At 41.9% G+C, this 14,959-nt stretch overlaps 1 pseudogene; it reads left to right on the top strand.

The window, feature by feature from the left end:
- Positions 1–14,012, top strand: part of LOC126958113 (importin subunit alpha-7-like) — a 32,530-nt pseudogene extending 18,518 nt beyond the window's left edge.
- Positions 14,013–14,959: the final 947 nt, after the last annotated feature.

Here is a 14,959-nt window from a genome sequence, read left to right as displayed (position 1 = left end):
AAAGGCATAAAGCTGGTAGCCCGCACTTAGCTCCTTTATCCCACTGTGGGGTAATAAGAGGCAGCACGGTATATTGAAAATGGCACAGATTCTAGAATCAGACAGGCTTAGGCTTGAACCCCAACTCTTACCACTTACTAGAGAGTGACCATGGGGAAAGCAGTTTGGAGTTCAATTTCTTTATCTGTAAGAATTAGTATTATTCCTCAACAAAACACTTGCGAACAGAATTCAACGACACATTGAAAGGATTATATACCACGAGCAAGTAGAATGTATTCCTGGAATGTAAAGATGGCTCAACATATGAAAACAATCAGTGTAATACCCCACATTAACAGAATAAAGGGGAAAAAACCACGTGATCGCCTCAATTGATGCCAAAAATGTGTGTAACAAAATTCAACACCCTTTCACGATAAAAACACTAAATAAAGTAGGAAGAGATGGAAGCTACTTCAGCATGATAAAGTCCTTATATGACATGCCCACAGCTAATATCATACTCGATGGTGAAGGATGGAAAGCTTCTCCTTTAAGATCAGGAACAAATCGGGGATGCTTACTCACTTTCATCACTTCTAGTTAACATAGTGCTGAAATTCCTAGCCAGGACAATTAGACAAGAAAAATAAACAAAAAGCATCTGAACTGAAAAGGAAGTTAAATGATCTCTGTTCGCAGATAACATGATCTTTTATGTAGAAAGCCCTAAAGATTCCACTAAAAACCTGTTAGCACTAATAAACAAATTCACAAAGTTGCAGGATACAAAATTAAGATGTAAAAATCACCTGCATTTCCATGTACTAACAATGAACACTCCAAAAGGGAAATTAAGAAAACAATTCCATTTACAAAAGGATCAAAAAGACAGAAACACTTAGGAATTAATTGAATCAAGGAGGAGGTGGAAGGTTTGTACATTGAAAGCTACAAAATGTTGCTGAAAGGAATTAAAGAACCAATAAATGGAAAAATAGGTCCATGGATTGGAAGACAATATTGTTAAGATGCCAATATTTCTCAAAGTGATCTACAGATTAAATGGTAATCCCTATCATGATTCCAGTGGCACTAAAAACTTTTCTTTGAGACAGGTTATCACTCTGTCACCCAGGCTAGAGTGCAGTGGCTTGATCACAGCTCACTGCAGCCTTGAACTTCCAGGCTCAAGTCATCCTGTGGCTTGGACTCTACCATCTCTGACTTTTTTTTTTTTTTTTTTTTTCTGGTAGAGACAGAGTCTTGCTATGTTGCCCAGGCTGGTTTTGAACTCCTGGCCTCAAGAAATTCTCGTGCCTTGGTCTCCCAAAGTGCTGGGATTACAAGCATGAGCCACCATGCCTGGCCACATTTTTTAAATTGTTGTTGTTGCAGACATAGAAAAATTCATCCTAAAATTCATATGGAAACTCAAGGGACTCCAAATAGCCAAAACAATCTTGAAAAAGAACAAAGTTGAAAGTCTTAAATTTTCTAATTTCAAAATTTACTACACAGTAATAGAAATAGTGTAGCACTTGCATAAAGATCAACTTATAGACAACTAAAATAGACCAGGGGCTCAGAAACAAACCCTTGCATAGATGGTCAGATGATTTTCAACAAAGGTGCCAAGACCATTCAAAGGAGGAATGGACTGTCTTTTCAACAAACGGTGCTGAGAAAACTGAATGTCCACATGCAAAAGAATGAAGTCGGATCCTTACTTTACTGCATATACAAAAATTAACTCAAAATTGGATTAAAGGCCTAAATATAGCACCTAAAACTATAAAACTCCTAGAAAAAAACATAGGGGAACAGCTTCATGACATTGGATTTAGCAATGATTTCTTGACTATGACACCAAAAGTATAAGAAAAAAATAGAAAAATTGTACTATACTAAAATGTAAAACTTCTGTGCATCAAAGGACACAATCAACAGAGTGAAAAGACAATCAATGGCACGGGAGATGATATTGATAAATCATATATTTGACAAAGGGTTAATATCTGGAATATAGAAAGAATCCCTACAACCCAACAAAAAATACTAAACCCACTTTAAAATGCACAATAGACATTTCTTCAAAGAAAATATACAAATGAGCAATACAGAAATTTTTTAAATGCTCAATATCAATAATCATTTGGGAAATGCAAATCAAAACCACAATGAGATGCCACCTCATACCCATTAGGATGGCTACTATATAAAAACAAAACCTCAGAAAATAACAAGCATCGGCGAGGATGTGGATTAATTGGAACTCTGGTGCACTGTTGGTGGGAATTTTAAATGATGCAGCCACTATGGAAACAGTATGGTGGTTTCTCAAAAAATTAAACATAGAATTACCATATGATTCAGCACTTCCAGGACCCCCCTGAGGATACCAAAATCCACAGATGCTCAAATCCCAGATATAAAATAGCACAGTATTTGCATATAACCTATGCACATCCTCCCACATACTCTAAGTCATCTCTAGATTACTTCTAATACCTACTAAAATGTAAATGCTATGTAAGTAGTTGTTAGACTGTATTGTTTAAGAAATTATAACAAAAAAATAAAGTCTGTACATGTTCAGTACAGGCACAACCATCCATTTTTAAAGAATTATCTATCTATCTATCTATCTATCTATCTATCTCTCTCTCTCTCTATCTATCTATGTATTTTGAGACGGAGTTTTGCTCTTGTCACCCAGGCTGGAGTACAATGGCAAGATCTCGGCTCACTGCAACCTCCACCTCCTAAGTTCAAGCAATTCTTCTGGCTCAGCCTCCCGAGTAGCTGGGATTACAGGCACCCACCACTACTTCCGGTTAATTTTTGTATTTTTTAGCCAAGATGGGATTTTGCCATGTTGGCCAGGCTGGTCTCAAACTCCTGACCTCAGGTGATCCACCTGCCTCAGCCTCCCAAAGTGCTGGGATTACTTGCATGAGCCACCGTGCCCGGCTGAAAGAATATTTTTGATCCTAGGTTGCTTGAGTCCACAGACGCAGAACCCATGGGTACAGAGGCCAACTGTACGCCAATGCTCATAGCAGCATTACTCACAGTGGCCAAATGTGGAAGCAACCCAAGTGTCCATTGATGGATTAATGGGTAAAAATAATGAAGTCTATACACACAATAAAATATTATTCAGCCTTAAAAAGGAAAGAAATTCTGACACTTGCTATAACATGGATGAAACTTGAAGACATTATGCTAAGTGAAATAAGTCAGTCATAAGAGGACAAATACCGTATCACTCCACTTATAAGAAATACCTAGAGTAGTCAAATTCATAGTGACAGAAAGGAGAATGATGGTTGCCAGTGACTGGGGTAAGGGGAAAACGAGGAGTTTTATTATGTACTACTACTACATTATAGTAGTTCATAATGTTACTATGAACATGGTGTATAAGCATCTGTTTGAGACACTGCTTTCCATTTTGAGGGAATATATTCTGAGAGGAGGAACTGATGGATCAGATGGTAATTCTGTTTAACTTTCTGAGGACCTGCCATACTCTTTTCCGCAGCAGCTGCACCACCAAGAGTGTGCCAGAGTTCCAGTTCCTCCACATCCTCACCAATACTTGTTTTCTGTATTTTTGCTTTGTGTTTTTTAATTTTAATTTTTGTGGGTATATAGTAGGTGAACATATTTGTTGTTTTCTGTATTTTGGAAAAGGGGACAGGGTGTTACCCTGTTGTACAGGCTGGAGTGCAGTGGCTTGATCATAACTCACTGCCGCCTCAAACTCCTGGGCTCAAGCAATCCTCCTGCCTCAGCCTCCCAAGTAGCTGGGATTACAGGTGTATGCCACCATGCCAGCTAATTTTTATTTTTATTTGTAGAGACGGGGTATCACTATATTGCTCAGGCTGGTCTTGAACTCCTGGCGTTAGGCGATCCTCCTGCCTCGGCCTCCCAAAGCACTGGGATTGCAGGTGTGAACCACCATGCCCAGGCTTTGTTTTCTGTGTTTTTGATAGTAGCCATGCTAATGGATCTAAAGTGGTATTTCATTGTGGGTTTGATTTGCGTTTCCCTAATGACTAACGATGTCGAGCATCTTTTCACGTGTGTCCATTTGTATGTCCTTTTTGAAGAAATGTTTATTCAAGTCCATTGCCTAAGTTGGAATTGGGTTGTCTCACTTTTCGTTGTTGTTGGTTTCAGCATTTTCTAATTCAATAATGTTTAGCTAGGAGCTACTATATGCAATAATCCAGTTAGGCCATCAGGAAACATAAAGATGTGTGAGATCTTGCCTTCTGGCATGTTCCACTGTTCACATTGTGTATGGAAATGTGTGGGGCCACTCATGCAGGACAGATGGTGCAGAGGAAATAAGGTACGCACAGCCACCTGTCTCCTGGAAAGGTGAAGCTTGGCTTGGTCATAAGGGTGAGTGAGATTTCAACAGATAGAGATGGGGGCCAGGCACGGTGGCTCATGCCTGTAATCCCAGCACTTTGGGAGGTTGAGGCAGGCAGATCACCTGAGGTCAGGAGTTTGAGACCAGCCTGGCCAACATGGTGAAATCTCATCTCTACCAAAAAAATACAAAAATTAGCCAAGTGTGGTTGCACATACCTGTAATCCCAGCTTCTTGGGAGGCTGAGGCAGGAGAATCACTTGAACCCAGGAGTCAGAGGTTCCAGTCAGTGGGCCAAGATCATGCCATTGTACTCCAGCCTGGATGACACAGCAAGACTCCATCTCAAAAAAAAAAAAAAAAAAAAAAAAAAAAAAAACACAGGAGACAGGAGAGAGAGAGAGAGAGAGAGAGAGAGATGGGGTAGGGGAACAGGCCTAGAGAACACACGAGCAGAGGAAAAATTTGGAGCAGATTTAACTCTGTTTATGCAGTAGTTGGAATGTTCAGGCATTCAACTCAAACTGACTTAAGCAAAATGGAGAACTTATTAACTCATGTAATTAAAAAGCCCAGAATTAATGGCCTCAGATATAGTTGAATTGCGGGACACCAAAGAGGTCATCAGCGCTCTGCATTTCTCTCCGTATCTTGGGAAGGCTCTCTTTGTGAGAAGAGCATGAATCCAGGCCTCACATTCGACGAATTTTGCAATCCTCCATAGTCCCTCTCAGGGAGAAGTTTGGTCTGCTGCACTTGGATGTAGGTCCATTGCCTTATCAGTCACTGAGCCCCCAGGCTGGGGTTGGGGGTTGGACAGACAGTCCTGGCTCACATGACTTTGGAAGGGGTAATCAAGGCTTCCCCAACTGAGAAAATTCCTCACATTATTGCCAGAAGGAGGAAGAGGAAAGCTCAGGAGGACAGAGCAACCAATGTTGGTTGCAGACCAGCTCACTTGGGTGGCTCAGATTGCATAGGAAAGGATTAGGAAGTCTGAGAAATCTGCCCTTTTCCAGTTGTAAATAATGCCCAGACCATGCCCCAGTTTCTCCTTGAGACCTGTCTTTCCACACCTGTCTGTACTCCCTATACACACACACATGTGCACACACATATATGTCAATGCTCACTTCTGTGGGCTCTGTAGCCAGGTTTGCACTGTGGTCCTGCGTTTCTGGGGCTCCAGGTTATCCCAATTGTTTGTTTTCAGTTCTTCCCACCAGTGTGCTTGTCTGTCATCTCCTCTACATCATACAAGAGAAACCCAGAACAATATTTGCCAGAATGCCCCTCTGCACAGGATTCTGGAATTTTCCATTAAGAGGTACTCATGAGTGGCCAGGTGCAGTGGCTCATACCTGTAATCCCAGCACTTTGGGAGGCTGAGGCAGGTGGATTGCTTGAGCTCAGGAGTTCAAGACCAGCCTGGCCAACATGGCAAAACCCCATCTCTACAAAAAATTAAAAAATTAGCCGGGTGTACTGGCATGTGCTTGTAGTGCCAGCTACTTGGGGGGCTGAGGTGGGAGGATTGTTTAAACCTGGAAGGTCAAGGCTACAGTGAGCCAAGACCAGGCCACTGCACTCCAGCGTGGGTGACAAAGTGAGACCCTGTCTCAAAAAAAGAAAAAAAGAAAAAAAAAGAGGTACTCATGAGACTTAGCAGACACACAAGGAGAAGGGATTATTGTCTGGAAGCGTTTACAGGTAGATGTGAAGGTTGCAGCAGTTTCTGGGGATGTTCCTGTAGACCACCCAGTCTGAGGGTACCGGCAGCTGAGAGAGCTGATGACCACTTCTGAGAATCACTCATCTGTGCTGTAGGATAATACAGAGGGGAGCTGCCAGACAGTTCTTGATCGTTGCAGCAGCTCCTTGGTGAACGTCCTGAGAATCACCCTGTTGCAAGCTGAGATAAGTTGGGAGAGTAACACTGAAGTTCTTGAGATTCATAAGTTTTAGGGTGAGTTCTTGAAAGTCACCTGCTTGGCTGTGCAGGCTGGGATGATTGGCAATTGTTTGCCTGATTATCCTGCCTTCACTCTTTTTTTTTTTTTTTCCTAAAGCGGTACCTTTTTTTTTGTTTGTTTTAATATTTTAAGTTCTAGGGTACATGTGCACAATGTGCAGGTTTGTTACATGTGTATACATGTGCCATGTTGGTGTGCTGCCCATTAACTCGTCATTTACATTAGGTATATATCCTAATGCTATCCCTCCCCCCTCCCCCTACCCCATGACAGGCCCCGGTGTATGACGGTCCCCTTCCTGTGTCCAAGTGTTCTCATTGTTCAATTCCCACCAATGAGTGAGAACATCTGGTGTTTGGTTTTCTGTCCTTGTGATAATTTGCTGAGATTGATGGTTTCCAGCTTCATCCACGTCCCTACAAAGGACATGAACTCATCCTTTTTTATGGCTGCATAGTATTCCATGGTATCCTGCCTTCACTCTTTACAATGGTTGTGTGGCTCTCCTATTCCACGTGATAAAACCTTCATCCTTGCATACATGGAATGGCTTGTTTCCTTGACCAAATTGCAATGGACAAGACAGCCTATTCCACATGGACCAGGGGTGCACCCCTGACCCTAGGAGAGCCAATTTATTGACTGCTAGGCTGAGCCAAGTGGAATTTTCTTTCCTGAGAATTTGCAATTGGAACAAAGAGATTTCTAGTGATTGGCAGTACTAGAAGCTAGAGAATATGTAGAAGACTGAAAAAGACATATTCTTCTAAAAACAAAGAAAGTGAGACTATGGAGAGAAAAATCAAATAGATGCTCAGAGAGAAGCAGAGAGAAGGAAACAAAAACTTCCAAAAAGAAACAGATGAACTTTCCCTGGCTTTCCAGGTCCTGGTTCCAGTCCCATGGGAAGTCCAATTTCTTGTACATGGATATTCCTGCATCCTTTCACTCCATTCCTTTCTTTTTGTTTAAGCTAATTTGAGTGAGTTTCCATTACCTGCAACCAAGAGGTGTGACTAGCTAGAGGAGATCTGGGCTTCTTCATTTTGCTCATGAATGGACACAGTCCCTGGCATATGAGCATGTTAAAAACATATCGATTAATTATTTAATTAAAATCCAACCTCACTCTATTCCAGGACCGAAAACACAACTAGGGATATAATTGATCTCTGAGAAGTAGCCTGTGATATAAACACCTATTGCCAAAACTTGAAATAAAAAAAAGAAAAAAGAAGCACTTATTCTCATCAATAGAAAGTCCTCAGCTGTGTAATACAGCCACATACTCATGGGAACAAAGCAAGAGGTTAAGGCCAGAAATAACTTGGACTGGCACCTCAGCACTTGTAGTAAATAACGTCTGTGTCATTCATGGTACAAAACTACAAAAACTACCAACACTAAGGTCACAACAGGGTTTATTTGTTCTCACGGCCTCAGGGTGGTTTGTGATGTTCCCTTTCAAGCTGCTTGAAGGGGTTGCTAGTTTGTGGTCCACATCATTTCTCCTGAGGAGGGAACTCACCCTCACAGCTGACTTCCTACAGAGATGCACTTTTTGTGTGGCAACTTTTTGCAAGCTATGAACTGCCTCTCCCGTTGCACACATGACTTATTGAACTCAGCTGAAGATTGGGCTCAGGTTTCCCCAGCAGAGCCTTAGGAGGATGTCTTTTTTTTTTTTTTTTTTGAGACAGAGTCTTGCTCTGTTGCCCAGGCTGGAGTGCAGTGCAGTGGTGCCATCTTGGCTGACTGCAAGCTCTGCCTCCTGGGTTCACACCATTCTCCTGCCTCAGCCTCCCAAGTAGCTGGGACTACAGGCGCCCACTACCAAGCCCGGCTAATTTTTTGTATTTTTAGTGGAGATGGGGTTTCACCGTGTTATCCAGGATGGTCTCGATCTCCTGACCTCGTGATCCACCCACCTCGGCCTCCCAAAGTGCTGGGATTACAGGTGTGAGCCACCGCCCCTGGCCAGGAGGATGTCTTTAAATAGTATAACTTATGTGAGCAGACAGCGTGTTAGTTCTGGAGCAGTTTGTTTGGCAGGCATGTCTTCATAGTCTGCAAGTTCCACAATTGTGTTTATTAGTTACTCTTCATTTGCCAGTGAAGCTGGGAGTTGACACTTCTTTCTTCCTATGGAGAGAAAAATATAGAGACTCCCACCTCCCTTCCCCACCAAAGAGGTTCAGTTCCTTATTCAGAGTATACAATGAGTTAGTGGCAGTGCCCTGGACTCTGGGGGAAAGCCACTGAGCCATTTATGTTTTATGTGTAACATAATAACAAGTCCTGGCCTTGACCAGCTTTTTATTGAAAGTTAAGCCAATGACACCTTTTATCTTGGGTGAATCATTAATGAAGTGCAGCACTGAATCTATAGGTATTTATTACTTTTTGTAATAAATAATATTTGAGTGCCCACCATGTGCTGAGCACGGCAGATATTGCAATAACAACAACAACAAAATATTTTCCCCCTGTGGAGCTTATAGTCCAATGGAATAAGTAGATTTTAAATAAATAATCCTATCAATAAATATATATGTCACAGGTTTGCAAATTTACCCACACTGTACTCAGCTATGGAAAGAAAAAGAGTCCCCATGTTTTCCAAACCTCATCTAATCTTCCCCAAAGCCACCTGCCGGCTTTCCTAGAGGAAATTTTAAAACTCATTTCGATCTGTTAAATGCAGTCTAATCCAGCCCTTCAAATTCAGTTGCTTTTGGACAAATCCATTTTTCAGGTTTCCTCATCTTCTATCTGTTTATTTCCAAAATCTGTGGGTGTGCAGGAGACTTGTGTGACTATGTGTGTGGAAAGAAGGAACTGAACGGGCCCCAGTCCCCGAGTGCACTGGTTTGGGTGGGATTAGTGAGGTTAGCAGGATTAGCGAGGTTAGTAGTGGTGTGGCTATCAGGAGCAGACGTCTGAGATGGGGCGACACAGAACGTGCGTCTCTTGGCCTGGTGTTCCTCCCGTCAGTTTGGCGGAACCTGAGGGCCTGCTCTGGCTGCAGAACTTCACTTCGGTCACTGGCTTGATGGGGCTGGCTTAGCCCTAGGCCCCAATGTCATTCACCTCAGTCTCCATATGGACCTTTTTTTCTGGCCAGCTCCCTGTACTGTCTCAGAAACTGCCATCTACCTGTCACAGGAGACAATGGGGACTTGTGAGCCTGTTTTATGGCACAGAGGGCCCTGAATGATGCAGGAGGCCTCACGGAGGCTCACTTTGTCGGACTCCTCAGTTGCCCCAAGTTCAGCAAAGAGGTCCCTATTCAGAATCCCAGGTTAGAAACAGGACAAGCTTCTGTGTGCTGTCTACTTCCTTCTGTGTCACCTTCTTCTCCACTCTGACTCAGCCCAGAACAGGAGGCCCCAACACAGGCATCTCTGCAAGCTCCTCTCTCCTCTGTCCTCCTCTTCCTCCCACAGACACTGAAGTGTAAACACTGATTTTTCACCTTTTCCTTTCTATCGGGTCAAGACACTTCTACGTTATAGTCTCCTCCTTTTATTTATTTGTTTATTTTTAATTACTTAACTAATTTTGAGAATGGGTCTTGCTCTGTTGCCCAGGCTGGAGTGCAGTGGCATTATCATGGCTCTCTGCAGCCCCAACCTCCCAGGCTCAGGCAATCCTCCTACCTCAGCCTCCCAAGTAGTGGGGACCACAGACACGTACCACCATGATTGGCTAATATTTTAAATTTCTTGTAGAGATGAGATCTGCCTGTGTTTGCCCAGGCTGGTCTTGAACTTCTGGGCTCAAGTGATCCTCCCACTCTGGCTTTCCAAAGTGCTGGGATTACAGATGTGAGCCACCATCCCTGTCCCCTCCTTGTTTTCAAGTAGTGCCTGCCCTCTCCCTTTCATTGGACACAAAGTCGAGGGCAGCAAGGATAGAAAAACTGCTTACCAATGAGAAAGCCTAAATCGAGAGACATTTCAAGGGCATTAAACCCATTACTCCTAACTCAAAATTGTGGTAAGAAGACATAAAGAAGAAATTGGGGGCATTACGGTGACAGGAAAATGTAGCTTAGATGATCAAGGAAGATTTTTTTTTTTTTTGAGTAAATGATGTTTAAGATTCATTTTTAAAATGCTGAGGGAGGGAGTGGGGAGGTGCTGGTGGCTGTAATAGGGTAGACTGAGGGATGCTGGTGCTGGATTCCTGCCTTGTAGCTTCACCATGATGGTGGTCACATGAATCTATTTGTATGATAAAATTACATAAAACTAAATCCACACACACCCACATACCCAGCATATGTAAAGTTGTTGGAACCTGAATGTCATGGATTGCATACATACCAATTTGCGGTTGTCACACTGTGTTGTAGCTACGCAAGGTGTTATCACTGGGAGGAGCTGGGAAAAGGGTGCAAGAGAACTCTCCATGTTTCTTCTTGTGACCGCAGGTGAATCTAGCATCACCTCAAAACTAAAAGTTTGTTTAAAAAGAAAACAATGGGCCTGGTGTGGTGGCTCAAGCCTGTAATCTCAGCATTTTGGGAGGCTGAGGCGGGTGGATCACCTGGAGTCAGGAGTTCGAGACCAGCCTGGCCAACATGGCAAAACCCCATCTCTACTAAAAATGTAAAAATTAGCCAGTTGTGGTGGTGCATACCTGTAATCCCAGCTACTCGGGAGGCTGAGACAGGAGAATCGCTTGAACCTGAGAGGAGGAGTTTGCAGTGAGCTGGCTGAGATCGCACCACTGCACTCCAGCCTGGGAGACAGAGTGAGAGTCCATCTCAGATAAAAGAAAGGAAGGAAGGAAGGAAAGAGGGAGGGAGGGAGGGAGGGAGAGAAGGAAGGAAGGAAGGAAGCAAGGAAGGAGGAAAGGAAGGAAGGAAGCAAGGAAGGAGGAAAGGAAGGAAGGAAGGAAAGAAGAAGGAAGGAAGGAAGGAAGGAAGGAAGGAAGGAAGGAAGGAAGGATCAAGTGTTAGCCATGTGAAGAACGTTCCCAGTGAAGGAATCCCGTTGTGAAGGCCTGGAGGGGGAAGGGCTCAATAAACTGAAGGAGGGAAAAGAGCCTTGCCACAGCACAGGAGCAAGGGGGGCTATGCCAGCGAGGAGGCTTTGGTGGAAGGAAAGAAAGTCAAAGGCTTTAGGGCTCTCCCAGCTCTTTTAGACTTTGTCTTAAGTGCAAGGGAAGGTTTGGAAGTAGGACAGTGATGTGATCAAATCTATCTTTCAAAACCATCTCTGACCGTGTAGAGAATGGCTAGGAAGTGGAAGGAGGGGAAGACGAGAGGCTTCTACAGAGGTGAGCAGGGATACTGACCAGACTACGATGGTTGCAAGTGATTTGGAAAGATACGGGCGATATTTAGAGGTATTTTGCAGGTAGAATTTGCACAATTTAGTAATGAAATGTATAATAAATGGTGGAGAAAAGGGTGTGTCAAAGATGCCATATGTTTCTGAAATGAACAAGTGGGTGGATGGAGATGCTTTATTTTCGAAGAAAAGGGATGTGTAAAAGATACCGTAATTGGGTGGATGGCGGTGCTTTATTGTCTCAAGTGGGGAAGAACAGAAGAGAAGCATATTCACATGGTCATCAAGATGGGTTTACTCATGTCCCATTGCCACACTGTCCTAAATCCATAGTTTTTAAATATGTTTGATATTTATGGGACTGATTCTCCTGTCCTCATTTTTCTTTTTCAGACTTCAGCTGGCTTTTCACACCTGTTTGTTTTTCCATATGACGATACTCGGCCTTATCTAGTTCAAGAAAAAAACTCATGTTGGTGTTTTTACTCAGATCACAGTAAATATGTAAATTAACTTAGGATAATTGACATTTTTATGAGGTTGATTTCCTCTTCAAGAACCAATCTTACCTTTCCCTAGGTTCAAGTCTTCTTTGAGGGGCCCTCAATGGTATTTTTATGTTTTCTATAATGCTTGTACATTTCCTATGAAGCTCGTTTCTAGTAAGCTCATCTTTTCTTGCTACTGTAAATGTGGTCTTCCCTTCCATTGTATATTCTAAGTGGATATTGTTTGTACATTTGAAAACTGTTGATTTATTTAAGTTAAATTTATTTAATTTAAGTAGATGGGGTCTTGATATGTTGTCCAGGCTGGCCTGGTACTCCTGGGCTCGAGCGACCCTCCTGCCCCAGCTTCCCCAGAAAGAGGGACTATAGTTGTGTGCCACCAGGCCTGCTGATTTATTTTTGCAGTTTGGTACTGACCTTACTCACTTATGTGGTTGAACTAATTTTTAGATGATTTTTTGAGGTTTCCTAGATATACAATAAAATTTGCAAATAATGATGATGATTTTGCCTTCTCCTTTCTCATTTTTATGCCTCTTTTTTCCCCTGCTAGTCTCTCGGCCTTGTTTAGTGCCTCCAAACATCTTTAAATCGAAATGATGGTAATGGACATTTTTGTCTTATTCTTGACTTAAATGGGACTTTCTTCGGGAGGGGATTTCATAAACATTGTGGTAAACTGGGTGAGGTAGATACAGTTTTTAATCACTCTAAGGAATTGCCTTGTTATTATTCATCTATTCAGAATAGTTATCAAGAATGGATGCTTATCAAATGAATTGTTTTTGAAGATAATCATACTATTTTTCTTTCTTGGGAATTGCTTTAATAGTGAATTTCTTTATTGACCTCTTCTTGTATTCTCAAAATAAAATCCCCTTGGTTAAAAGATTACCCTTTTGACTTTTGCTAGATTCTGTTTGTTAATGTTTTATTTGTTAATGTTTTATTTATTGCATCAATTATTTATAAGTAAATTTGGTCTGTAGTTTTCATTTTGGGGCTACCATTGTTAGGACTGATTTTCTAACTTTGTATAAAGAGTTTAAAAGATTTTTTTCCTTTTCTATGCACTGGAACATTTGAAAGTGCATTGTAGCCATCTGTTCCTGAGAAGTTTGGTGCAATTCCCCTGTGAAAACTTGGAGCCGGATTCTTTTGGGGGCTAGAGTAAAAGTTCAGTGATAGTTAGGAAGCAACTCTTGGACAAATTCCTCTATTTCTTCTATAGTAATTGATCCATTTAGATTTTTGTCTCTCCTAAAGTCAGTTTTGTAAATTTTTATTTTCCCGGAAAATAATTTTCTCCATCTGGGAATTGAGATTTATTTATATACAAATAAGAAAAATCATCTCAATTATAAGGTAATCCCACTATACGGTACATGTAATACACAAAAGCAGTATAGTGCTATTTGAAGGTGAATTTAGATTAGTTAAAAATGGATATTACAAACTCGAGAGCAACCACCTTTATTACAGAGTGTTTTTCATTGTCGTGAAAAACCTTCTGGGCACATCTCACAATGTTCGTTCTTCTTCTACTCCTCGAACTCCTGACCTCAGGTGATTCACCCACCTCGGCCTCCCAAAGTGCTGGGATTACAGGCGTGAGCCACCATGCCTGGCCTCTTCTTCTACTCCTGCCAGAGACATGAAGGGATCTTTCCTGGCTCTTCACCATGAGAACCTGGTGGGGTTTCTGGAGGTGAAACCCATGAAAACACAGGTCCCCACCTCAAAACTGCAGGCCTCGGGAGTTTATTACTTTCATGCTAGTTCACTGCAGCAGTTTGTCAAAATCATCATGGACACGTTCCTAAGAGTTGATGCCTTCATCGGCTTCTGCTCCGGGTGAGCAGGTGTCCTTGTGACTCTCTGGGCTTGCCTGTCTCTCCAGATTTGGGGGTGGCAGTTTGCTCTGCAAACTTAGTTCTCTGATGTGTCCAAGAAAGGTCATGAACTGATGGTTTGTTTGGCTTTTTCTTGTTCTAAGGATGGGAGTAATGACTTCCAAGCCCTTCTCTTGTCAGAGCTGAAATTATAAGTTAATTATCTTGTATGTAATATCTTATTTTTCTCACAGTTTTCAAGATTTTCTCTTTATCATTGGCATTCTGCGGTGTGAGTGAATGTTCTGTACCAGGGTGTGATTTTCTTTGAATGTCTCCAGCGTAGGGTTTTGGGGCTTTACCAGATATACTCACATTTACCAGATATCGGGAGTTTTCTGTCTTTTTTTTTTTTGATAAATAAAGAAATATGAAGACTATTCTCTCTCTCTCTCTTTCTGTCTCTCTCCTCCTCCTCCTCCTCCTCCTCCTCCTCCTCTCCTCCTTTTCCTTCTCCTCCTCCTCCTTCAGTTAAGCCTTATGTTGGACTGCTTGATATTGTTCTATAAGCCTCTGAGGGTCCGCTTGTTTTTCTTCACTTGTTTTTCTTTTTGTTCTTCAGGTTGGATAATTTCTGCTTATCTTCTTCCAAGTTTACTGATTCTTTATTCTGCCATCTCCCATCTGCTGTTGAGCCTATCTAGTAAATTTCTTTTTTCTTTCAGTTGTACTTCTCAGCTCTGGAGTTTTTATTTGTTTCTTTTTTATAATTTTAATTTCTCTATTGAGATTTGCTATTTGTTCGCTCATCAACACCATGCTTCTTTTAATTCTCTGAGCATGATTATAATAGCTGCTTTAAAATCGTTATCAGCTAAACCTAACATCTGAGTTCACTTTCAGTAAGGTTCCATAAACTTCCATGTATCCCGAATATGGACCACCCTTTATTGTTTCTTTGCATGTCTGGCAA

The sequence above is a fragment of the Macaca thibetana genome, chromosome 1, assembly GCF_024542745.1.
Source record: "Macaca thibetana thibetana isolate TM-01 chromosome 1, ASM2454274v1, whole genome shotgun sequence".
NCBI classification, from domain to species: Eukaryota; Metazoa; Chordata; class Mammalia; order Primates; family Cercopithecidae; genus Macaca; species Macaca thibetana.
Note: the sequence above shows the minus strand (reverse complement) of the source record. Positions and strands in the feature narration are given on the sequence as shown.